Source organism: Lycium barbarum, chromosome 2 (genome assembly GCF_019175385.1).
Source record: "Lycium barbarum isolate Lr01 chromosome 2, ASM1917538v2, whole genome shotgun sequence".
In the NCBI taxonomy this organism is placed as follows: domain Eukaryota; kingdom Viridiplantae; phylum Streptophyta; class Magnoliopsida; order Solanales; family Solanaceae; genus Lycium; species Lycium barbarum.
Window position 1 is genome coordinate 20528846 of NC_083338.1, and position 11884 is coordinate 20540729.

Consider the following 11884-nt stretch of genomic DNA (forward strand, 5'->3'; position numbering starts at 1 on the left):
AACCTTCATTCATCCCTTTTCCCAATAAGAGCCATCATGTTGCTTGTTCCACGAGGTTTCATTGTCACCCGCTTGTTCCAATCAAATGCGATATCCTTTGATCATTTCCTTTGGGGTTCTCCTTCTACTTTTAACCTTTGCCTGATTCTCACTTAATAAGTCTTTTCCCATAGTCTGACACACTTATCTGTCATTTCAGTTTATCAATCAAGCGGACCTCTTAATTCCTTAAATGTCCATCTACTTTATTCATATCCTTGAATCCCTTTTCTTGCGATCTTATCTTCATCTACTTCCATGACTTCACCTTCCGTTGGCTTAGTCCCTCCTGTTTTGCAGCCCTCTATTTCTCTACTAGTGGATAACTTTCTTATTTGGCTGTGACACTTTTCCTTGCCTGCTTCTCTAGTGCTACTTTAAACAATCCCTCTTAGTACTAATCGATTTTATATACATATCATTTCATCTCCTTTTTAATGCTTTTGTCGAACTCCTTAATTCCTTACAATGTCATCATAATTCCACCTATGGTAGCGCCCAGATGGCTTGCAATAGCATTTCCTTGCTAATGGCTTATTATTCTCATTAATTACTTTACTTCAGATTACTCATCCAATGCGTCAAAAATACTATAGCCAAGGGATTTATATTCAAATGGGACTCAATTCGACCCATACAACAACCTCAGCATCATTCCTTATGCATTTGTATGCAGCATTTTATTATCATCATTGTTATCCCTCATAACAAGATTATACTTACAACATACTAATGATCATATCTCAAGCTAATTTACTATTTAAAATATCTTCAAATCCATGGTTGAATCTTCTCCTCCAACTTCCTCTCCTCCTAACATCAATAAAAAATAACTCATAAGCATGAGACTAAAATAAAATCTTACTTAATCATAACTTCCTTTCAATACGAGTGTGCTTCCCTCTTTAATTCCTTGGCTCTCCTATACCAGCGGCTAATTCAGACTTAACTAGCTTCCATTCTTCTTCAAATATTCATTGTCGTCCCCACACCATTTTACTAGCCATTTCATCAGGACGATTATTTATATGGTCCTATGACATATATTCTCACGATTTAATATAAACGGTGACTTATGATTTCATGACGCAGGAGATATTTTCTAGTCTCAGGTAGTACTGCTGTCATGCTATCCGTAGGCATACTGTCTTTCTTTCTTTTGACGATCATTGAAATTCCTAAAAATGTTCCTCTTTTAAAACTCTCACCTCTTACAATGCTACAATTTCTCTTTACTAATCCCAACTGTTCCTGATACTTATCCTTGGTCACTTGTATGCCTTCTCACTTCTTCTGTTACCTTTTTAGGGTGCATTTACTGCATATTTTATTGTAACAAAAAATTTCTCTGGTACGACTGATTCGAATCATAGCCCGGAACATAACGTATTGCATTGAAAAAACTTATTTCTTTGATTTTCTAAACCTTCATTATCTTGTCATGCCTCTTTTCCCATGTTTGTCTCATAATATACTTGTATTTAATCCATTTCCACTTTTCTTTACCACATCCTTGCTATATTAGTTCATCTCGAATTTCAACTCCTTCAAGCCAGTACATTTCTTTCTTTTGTACTTGGGAATATTCTAATTCATCTAAGAATGTTTTCATATACCAGTAACATTCAATTATTGACCGCTTTGGTAGTCATTCGGCCGACCTTACCGATCCTTCAACTCCTCTAGTCCATATAATGCCAGAGTTACTTTTATCGCATGGTTTGACTTATTTCTCTTTTGCTAACTGGATTCTTGTATCAAGTCAAATTTCCACACATATTGGACACAACTCAAACCACTTCCTTCCTTCATGCCAAATAGTCCCCGGGTTAATGAATTAATGGTGACATCGAAATTCGTTAGGCTCCTTATAGAATGCCCGACTATACCATGCTCCTTCAGCCGTAGTTTTTTTCATAGCTATCCTTTCCCTATTGCCCTTGGTTCCTGATTTCGAGTTGAGTTTATACCATACTAGTAAAAGTCGATACTCTCTCTCATTCATTCTCACGATTCGTCCTTTTCTTAATTTAGCTCATAGTGTCCCATAGTTTCTCTTAACTAATTGTTTGTATCATAATCATGCGTCATAACCCTTCTAATGTCCCGCCGATTCTTGTTCTCATCATGAAATTTTTGTAAAAGACACCCTTTTCTTTCTTCCTTCGTTCATTTCTTATTCCCTTTACGATACCATAGCTTGCTCATATGTATGTCTATTTCTCGTATATTCGTCCTGTTTCCTTTATAATCGCATCTCTATTCTAAGTCCGCTGTCTTGTGCCATCAATGTCTACCTTTGGCCAACCTTACTAATTTATTAAGCTTCCTCTTATCATCGCCGATCACATAACTTCCTTTAATCAATTTATAACCGCACTTTCTCGTACTTCTATTCTCAAGGTCCTCATTGATTTCCTTTGCTCTTAAAGTGCTCTTTCCCATTTGCCACTTAATAATATCTACCTGGAAGTTTACAGAACATTCCACTATGAATACAAACCCATCTTGATCTAGTATATATATATATATATATATATATATATATATATACTTCTAGGGTGAAACTTTCTCGCACTCGTTAACTTCCTCTTCCATAGCAATATCTCTTTGTTATCTTTTACTAACCAATCTAATCTATAAATCGCAATACCGTATTTGAGTTCCTAATGTCAACTCTCTTTATGTTTCCAATAGGTCTCAATCCTCCGAAATCTCGGATGCAACTCATTCCACTTTCTTTATTTACTAATCATTTTTTTCCTCCAGGGTTTCTCCTTTAAATTAAATCAAAATCACTCTAAAACTTCTCTTTGAAAGCGTCTCGTAGTTATCCCTTCAATCATGACTTACCAATCGGCTGATGGTCACATTTTCCCTTTACTCTTTCTCTATAGACATGCAAACAATTCAATTTGTAAAAATTTTGACAGAGTTTCCTCTATAATTCATACTACCTCATTCCTGCACACAGCCCAGAGAACACATCCAATGCCCCACAGAGCAATCACCAATACTCGTAATATCTTGCTCAAGTTCTTATAGTAACATCTATCAATATTAATGAAACAGGAAACATACCTTTCGAATGAACAACTTCAACTCTCAGCAATTTCCTCGTAGCGGAATAATCAACTGTTTATCCATGACCAAAACATTTGGGTTAGGATCAGGGACATCATATCCTATGATTTAGCTCTATGACACAGTCTAAGATAAGAAAGAAATGTCAATGGTTCCTAAATGCCCTGCAGCCTCTTGTTTATAAGTGTGGCGCGCTTCACACCCATAAACAAGACTCTACTGGACACGGCTCGTAGACATTCCCTAGGATGAACTGCTCTGATACCACTTTGTCACACCCCTACGAGGAGTATGATGGGCTCCGACCCGTAGGCCGGGAACCACCTGACTTATCTGTCACTTTGAACATTATAAACCATAACTCGAAGAACACCTGCACGCAGACAAGGCCCAACATAGAAATATACAATCATTCAGCACATATGTTCATATGTGGACCGACAAGGTCGCCACAACATAACGTATATCATAAAGCCGGCAAGGCTAACAGTAAAGTATCAAGAGCTCAAAATAAGGCCGACAAGGCCACCAATATATTATACAACAATATGAACCGGTGGAACTATAAAATATCTAACTATACACACACGTCTACGAGCCTCTACATAGAATACAAATGATCATAAGGACAATACCAAATAGACTGCAACTCCGAAGTAAGTGGAGTGCTTCTGAGAATCTGCTGATAGAACACCTACGGGTTTGATCCGTCTCCCTGCCTACCTGCAGGCATGAGTGCAGCGTCCACAAGAAGGGACGTCAATACGAAAAATGTACTGAGTATGTAAGGCATGAATAACAACATAATATAGATATGAAAGTTAACATGGAATAAGAGAGATAACCTGTACATCTGGATGCCTCATCAGGCGGATGTCATGCATGCTCAACTTTTAAAAAAAACTTTTTCTTACATACATATATATAATATCATCATCATAACGTACCCGGCCTTTTCAGGACTCGGTGTGTAACGTACCCGGCCCTTTGAGGACTCGGTTTGTAATGTACTCGGCCCTTTCGGGACTCGGTGTGTAACATACCTGGCCTTTTCGAGACTTGGTGTGTAATACCAACTGATCAGTGGTTACACAATAGGTGCCGTACCCAGCCGAGTATAGCGCGGCTCGGTGTAGTAAAATACACACACACACACACACATATATATATATATATATATATATATATATATATATATATATATATATATATATATATATATATAAAGCATGCATGAGAGCCAAATAAAAGCTATTATTACTTCGGAGTGACGTAAGGTCGGTAACCTCCGATTTTCATTATGGAATTATCATCATCGCTATATCTCACCTTGAAGGAACAATTATTATATGGTGAGATCAACAACAATGAATAAAATTGAGAAAATCATGAAATAATCTCAATAATCTCATAATAGTATTAACATCATAAGCTTTGGAATTTCTAGAATTAAAATCATCATCATCATAATCATCATAAAAACATTCTCATCTTTAACATTGCCATTCATATTTTAAAAACATGTCCATTGTTGTTGTCATAAAAGCTTATAGAATCATAAATCTTTGACTCGGAAAATAGGAACATTTTGGAAAATATTTATGGATTATCAAGAAAGAAGTCATGCCTTTGAATCATGAACTCTATGAATCATGAATTTCTAGATTTTGAGAATAAGAATATTCTTGGAAAACATTTATGGATTCACATAAAGGGATCATGGGACATTTGAAAGGAATCATGCCTTTAGAAGAAAGGGACTAGCCTTAACATACCAGGAAGATAACTTCTCGACTTCCAACTTACTTCCTGTCTTGCAATTCACTTAAGATCATTCGTAGCCTCATAATCTACATATACAACCATTCATAGTATTGTTAGGTTCATCATCATACGCTCGTCTTAAACCCTTAATTTAAATCCATTTAGAATCTGCTGAAATTCGGGCAACATCTCCCCTGTTTATATGCCTAGCCCGAAATCAATCCAATAACAACAACAATAAAAACAATACCAACATCACAACAACATTATCAACCCCAATAGGCTCCATAAAACATCTCACACGATGTTTTCCAAGTTTCTCAACTATCCAACTTATTATACGACTATGTAATAACTTTATCTCCGTGAATAAACTGAAATTAATATTAATAAGGAGAAATTCATACCTTATTCTTTCTAGAGCAGCAATATGTTCAATATTTACTTTTAATCCAAGCCAATTCCGCCGCAAGACAATACTATAATCACAACCGCACGTTACTTGGACCTCGATTACTACTCCGTCACTTGAAATTACTTAAAATCCTCACTTTTGTGATCTATATTTTCTCTCTTATGCTTGCTGATTTTTTCTGGAATATTTGAGAGATTTTTATGGCCAATAAAAGGGATTTTAACCCTTTTATAAGTGGGTAAAGTCGGTGGCACTGTAGCAGCGCTGTTTCTGCTCTGTCAGCTGAATTTGTAACATCCTTAATTCTCTATTCTGATGTCGTATCGACGAGCGGTTTATTGCGTTGGAAACTAGACTCGACGAACTTCATTTTAGGCTATTGAAACACCTTTGCTCCCCATATACCTAGAGATATACCCCTCCAGAGTTGACCCAAATTCTGCCAACTTGTTCCAAATTTTTGACAAACTTATTTTCGTTGATTTGCTTGGTCCTGAAATCTTCCACAACTTCCCCTGCATGATATTTATCACTAATCATACTTGATAATGGTCATGTCCTTGTGTTTCAAGATTGTCCTTCCCAGTTACGACTTACGAAATCGTAATTCATCATTTACTTCATTGTTACATACTTTCCATGGCTTGTACCTTCGAAACTTCATGGTACGTCTCTGATACTCCATTACTACGGTGAAGTACGTGGCATGCCCATGCTCTGAAAGTGCGGGGTATAACATTAGGATTGTACTTAAGGCCCCTGCGGGTGATATCATCCAGCAGTCCATAAGAACTTTTAAATTGACTAATAATGAAGCTGAATATAAGGCTATGATTGTAGCTTTGGAACTGGCCAGGAGCTTGGGGGTGGAGATCATCGAAGCAAAATGTGACTCAGTCTTGGTCGTGAATCAAGTAAATAGGGTCTTCGATGCAAAAGATGATAGGATGCAAAAATATTTGGAGAAATTCGGGTGGTTCTACACCGATTCAAAGAATGGACTATGCAATATGTACCAAGGGAACAAAATACCGAAGTTGATGCATTAGCTAACTTAAGTTCTTCAGTAGGAACGAAAGAATTTGACACAGGTACGATGGTCCAATTGATGAACTCTGTTGTTGAAAGCAGGCATGCCGAAGTCAATATGGCAAGTTTAACCTGGGATTGTGGAATACTAAATCAACCAAAGGATTACTCCATCTGGTATTGTCCCGATGGCCACTCATGAAGTGGGGAAAGGACGTAGTTGGCCCTTTACCCTTGACAGTTGGTAAGGTTCGTTTTATTTTGTTTCTAACACTGGTGAAAGATAGAGGTTGTCAAAATATAACTTCAACCTTGATTCAGCAGCCATTGTAGCTGCCATCGGTCACATCAAAGATGTGAGACAGCCAAGGCCACTGCGAACTGACCCTTCGCAACAAGATCTAAACTTGATATGCTAGTACCACGGTACTCATGGACACCGAACCGATGAATTTAAAGGGTTAAGGGACAAAGTAGCATACTTGTTAAAAAACAGTCATCTCCGGGAGTTTTAAGAACAGGGAAATCAACAAAAAGACTGAGCTGGAGGAGCCCTAGCACGTGATCAACATGATCATCGGTGGGCTATAAATACCCCGAGGCCCGATGATGAAGAAGATAAAACTCTCAATCACTCGATAGAAGTGGTCCAGGGACTATGTACCGCATGGATTTATCTCCTTCAGCGACGAAGATACGGAGAGCATCATTCAACCATACAATGATGCTTTGGTAATTTATGTTATCATAAATAAAACTCATGTTAAGCGCATTTTGATTGATTCAGGTAACTCGGAAAACATTATCCGATGGAAAGTAGTGCAGCAATTGGGACTATTAAATAAGATTGTACTAGCGGCCTGGGTCCTCAACAGGTTTAATATGGCTTGTAAAACTACCAAGGGCGAGATCACACTACCAGTAAATGCGGCCTGCGTCGTGCAGCACACAAAGTTCTATGCCATTGATGGAGAGATAATGCCTTGCTCGGAAGACAATGGTTAGACATCATGAGGGCAGTACCTTCAACCTTACACCAGATGTTGAAATTTCCAACCCCGGAGGGAGTAAAAATCATTTATCGACAACAACCTACAGCAAAAGAAATGTTCGCGGATGAAAAAGCTGTTCAAACACCAAAGACAACTGTGCACGAGGAGGCAGAAGATGCGAACGAAAGCAGAGACACAGAATAGCAATCACAGGATGCGGATCTGGCCAGACGCAAAGACGAAGGAAAGGTAGACTCAGAGAAAGATGATTTTGGCCTTTCCAGGTCATTTGTGCTACTGGATGATTCGGATGCAACAAAATCAATAGTGGAAGAATTCGAACAAGTTATTTTGTTCGTCCATCTACCGGACAGGAAGGTATACCTGGGCACGGGGTTAACCTCGGAGCTCAGGAATAAATTATTCAAATTTCTTCAAACTAATGCTGAGTTTTTGCATGGTTCCACCTAGATATGGCAGGTATTCCACCAGAGGTGACCACTCATCGGCTGAGCCTTGATCGGGAATTCACCTCGGTAAAACAGAAGCGGAGACCAATGGCTGAGGTCAAACACAAATTCATCAAGGAGGAGGTAACCTTAAAAATAGGATCCATCCAAGAGGTTAAATACCCGGATTGGCTAGCTAACGTAGTGGTCGTATCCAAAAAGGGTAATAAATTTAGAATTTGTATGGACTATAAAGATTTGAACAGAGCATGCCCGAAGGATTCCTTTCATTTGCTTAACATTGATTGGATGATTGATGCGACGGTTAGTCATGCAATACTAATCTTTCTTGACCCTTACTCCGGGTACAACCAAATTTAGATGAACCCCAAAGATAAAGAAATGACTTCTTTCATAGATAAGTACGAAACTTACTGTTATAACGTAATGTCGTTCGGATTAAAAAATGTCGGTGCTACCTATCAACACCTACTTAATAAGATGTTTGAAAAATAAATAGGTAAAACAATGGAAGTTTATATTGATGATATACTAGTTAAGTCCCTGGAAACAGAGGACCATTTGAAGCATTTGCAGGAAACTTTCGATATACTGCACAAGTATAACATGAAGCTGAACTCGGAGAAATGCACCTTCGGAGTAGGTTTGGGTAAATTCCTGGGCTTTATGGTGTTGAATCGAGGAATCAAAATTAACCCAGATATGATCAAGGGCATTTATGATATTCTTGTAGTCGAGGATATGAAAGACGTGCAGAGGTTGACCGAAAGGATTCCGGCCCTAAGCAGATTCATCTCTCGGTCCTCGAATAAAAGACATTGGCTCTTCTCGTTGCTCAAAACTAAAAATGACTTCGTATGGACACCTGAGTGTCAACAAGCCCTAGAAGAATTGAAACTGTATTTATCGAGCCCGCCTCTGTTTCATACTCCAAAGGTAGACGAGCAGCTATACTTGTATTTGATAGCGTCTGAAGTCGCGATAAGTGGGGCGTTGGTCCGAGAGGAAGAAGGTACGCAATTTTTGATTTATTATGTTAGTAGAACTTTTGGGAATGCAGAGAAAAGGTATCCCCAATTGGCCCTAGATTTATGGAGTGCATCTAGAAAATTAAAGTCTTATTTCCAATGTCACTCTATATGCGTAGTAAGGACATATCGGTTAAAAATGTTATGCTTAAATCGTAGTTATCCGGTAGGTTAGCAAAGTGGGCAGTTAAGATCAGTGGATATGACATCAAATACTAAACCCGAACGACTATAAAGTCTCAGATCTTGGTAGACTTCATAGCATATTTTACCCCCGCAATGGTGCCCGAGGTAGAGAAAGAACTTCTGTTAACCTCGGGTAAAACCTCAGGGATCTGGACCCTGTACACGGATGGAGCATCCAACGTGAAAGGATTCAAGCTTAGGATTGTACTTAAGGCCCCTGCGGGTGATATCATCCAGCAGTCTATAAGAACTTTAAAATTGACTAACAATGAAGCTGATTATGAGGCTGTGATTGCACATTTAGAACTGGCCAGGAGCTTGGGGGCGGAGATCATCGAAGCAAAATGTGACTCACTCTTAGTCGTGAATCAAGTAAATGGGGTCTTCAATGTAAAAGATGATAGGATGTAAAAATACTTGGAGAAAATTCAGGTGGATCTACCCCGATTCAAAGAATGGGCTATGCAACATATACCAAGGGACAAAATACCGAAGCTGATGCATTAGCTAAATTGGGCTCTTCAGTAGGAATGGAAGAATTTAACTCAAGTACGGTGGTCCAATTGATGAACTCCGTTGTTGAAAGCAGCCATGCCAAAGTCAACATGGCAAGTTTAACTTGAGACTGGCGGAATAAATATATAGACGACCTGGCAGAGGCTAAGTTACTAGTAGATCCTAAGGAATCACGAGCTCTTAGGACCAAGGCAGGAAGATATGGCTTAATCAAAGGGAAACTATATTGACGTTCATTTTACGGTTCTTTAGCCAGATATCTTGGACCCAGAGACACGGACTATGCAATGCGCGAGGTCCATGAAGGGACCTGTGGTAATCACTCCAGAGCTGAGTTATTGGTTCGAAAGCTGATTTGAGCCGGTTACTATTGGGATCATATGGAAGAAGACACAAAGAATTTCGTTCGAAAATGTGATCGATGTCAAAGACACGCTCTAATGATCCATTCCCTATGGCCATTCATGAAGTGGGGAATGGACATAGTTAGCCCTTTACCCTGGGCACTTAGTAAGACTCGTTTTATTTTGTTTATAACTGACTATTTTTCTAAATGGGTTGAAGCACGGGCTTTTGAAAAAGTACGAGAAAAGGAGGTCATCAACTTCATATGGGACCACATCATTTGCTGGTTCGGCATTCCAACTGAGATCACATGTGACAATGACCGATAATTCATAGGCAACAAAGTTAATAATTTCCTTGAAGGTGTGAAGATCAAAAAGATAATGTCCACTCTGTATTATCAGAGCGCAAACGGACAAGTAGAATCAACGAACAAGACTATTATTTAGAACTTAAGGAAATGGTTGGATGAATCCAAAGGCAGGTGGAAAGAAATCTTGCCAGAAGTGCTCTGGGCTTATAGGACAACCTTGAAGTCAAGCACCGGTGAGACGCTATTTTACTTGGTGTATAGAGCGGAGGCATTGATCCCAATTGAAGTCAAAAAATCGAGCATGAGGTTCCAATACGCTATGGAGAAATCTAACAATGAGGCTATGACAGTAAAACTCGACTTAACGAAGGAACTACGCAAAACCGTACTGGTCCGTCTGTCGGCTCAGAAACAATGAATAGGTAAGTACTACAATTAACGATCGAACCTTTGGCAGTTCCAAATTGGGGACTTGGTCCTTCGAAAGGTCACGGTGCACACAAAGAACCCTTATGAGGGAAAGCTTGGTCCAAACTGGGAAGGGTCGAACAGGGTAATCGGAATAACTGGCAAAGGCTCGTACCAACTCGAGTTGGAGGACGGTCAACAGCTGCCAAGTAATTGGAATATAGCACACTTGAAGAGATATTATTGTTAAGGTATGATGCCTGCACCCTTCATAAATTACTTAAGCTTATCCATTTTGATCTTTGCATGAGAAAGCCAGAATGAAGTTAAGAAGATTAGAGTTAGGCCTGAAAACACGTGTTGCATTCTTTTTCCCTTAGTTCGGTTTTGTCCCAAAGTGGATTTTCCAGCAAGGTTTTTAACGAGGTAATGACGTAAAGCGTTTTACTTTAATGCCAAAGACCAGACAAGTCCTGGGACTGGGGATTGCCCGGTATCAACAATAGTGTTTCTCTTCTCATGCTTCAAACACAAACACTAGGGGTCTGTCACATAGCCCACTGAGGCTGAACCAATTGTATCTTCAATAAAACTTCTAAAATTTCCGCACTAGTATTTATTGTAAGGGCCAAACGACCGAATGAGTCGTGCCCAACTAATTTTATTTTTTACGGTAAAAACGAATCGAATGCCCCCGGTAGTTGTACCATACAAGTTTGTGAAATGGAAGAGCACTTCGGTATTGAACTTCTCACATGTTAACATTGCGCGAATATTCACTTTGTACTCATGAGTCCTTTTTTATTACCTCTAAGATCGAGAGTAGTTATAAACTAGGGACTATTATCAACAATCGGTGAACAAAAAGGCGTGAGCCCAGTTCATACACGAAGTTGTTGAAAGTCTCGAGTAGACTAAGCCCAAGGAAAAAGACTCAAAAATACTATGCCTAAAAGGTTGGAAACATCAACCCAAAATGCCCGAAGTGATTTGGAGACGTCCAAATTCACAAGCATAAAATAAAGTATACATAGTCACCGATAGATAAAAATCTCGGGGCACGAGCTAGCTTGTCCTCAAGAATGGTTCACTTGAAATAACGAACTCACACAAAAATTATCCAGAGTCGAACCTCTCTCACACTCAAATGAGATATAGCCCGAAGATTATTCGACGTTTAGTAACCAATATTTGAGTGTCGGAAAGTGAAAGGATGGACTTAAATATATAGGCCCTTGAGCCAAAAAAAATGAAATTCTGCTTTTGTCTGTGTAATTTCACAAAAATTGGTGTAT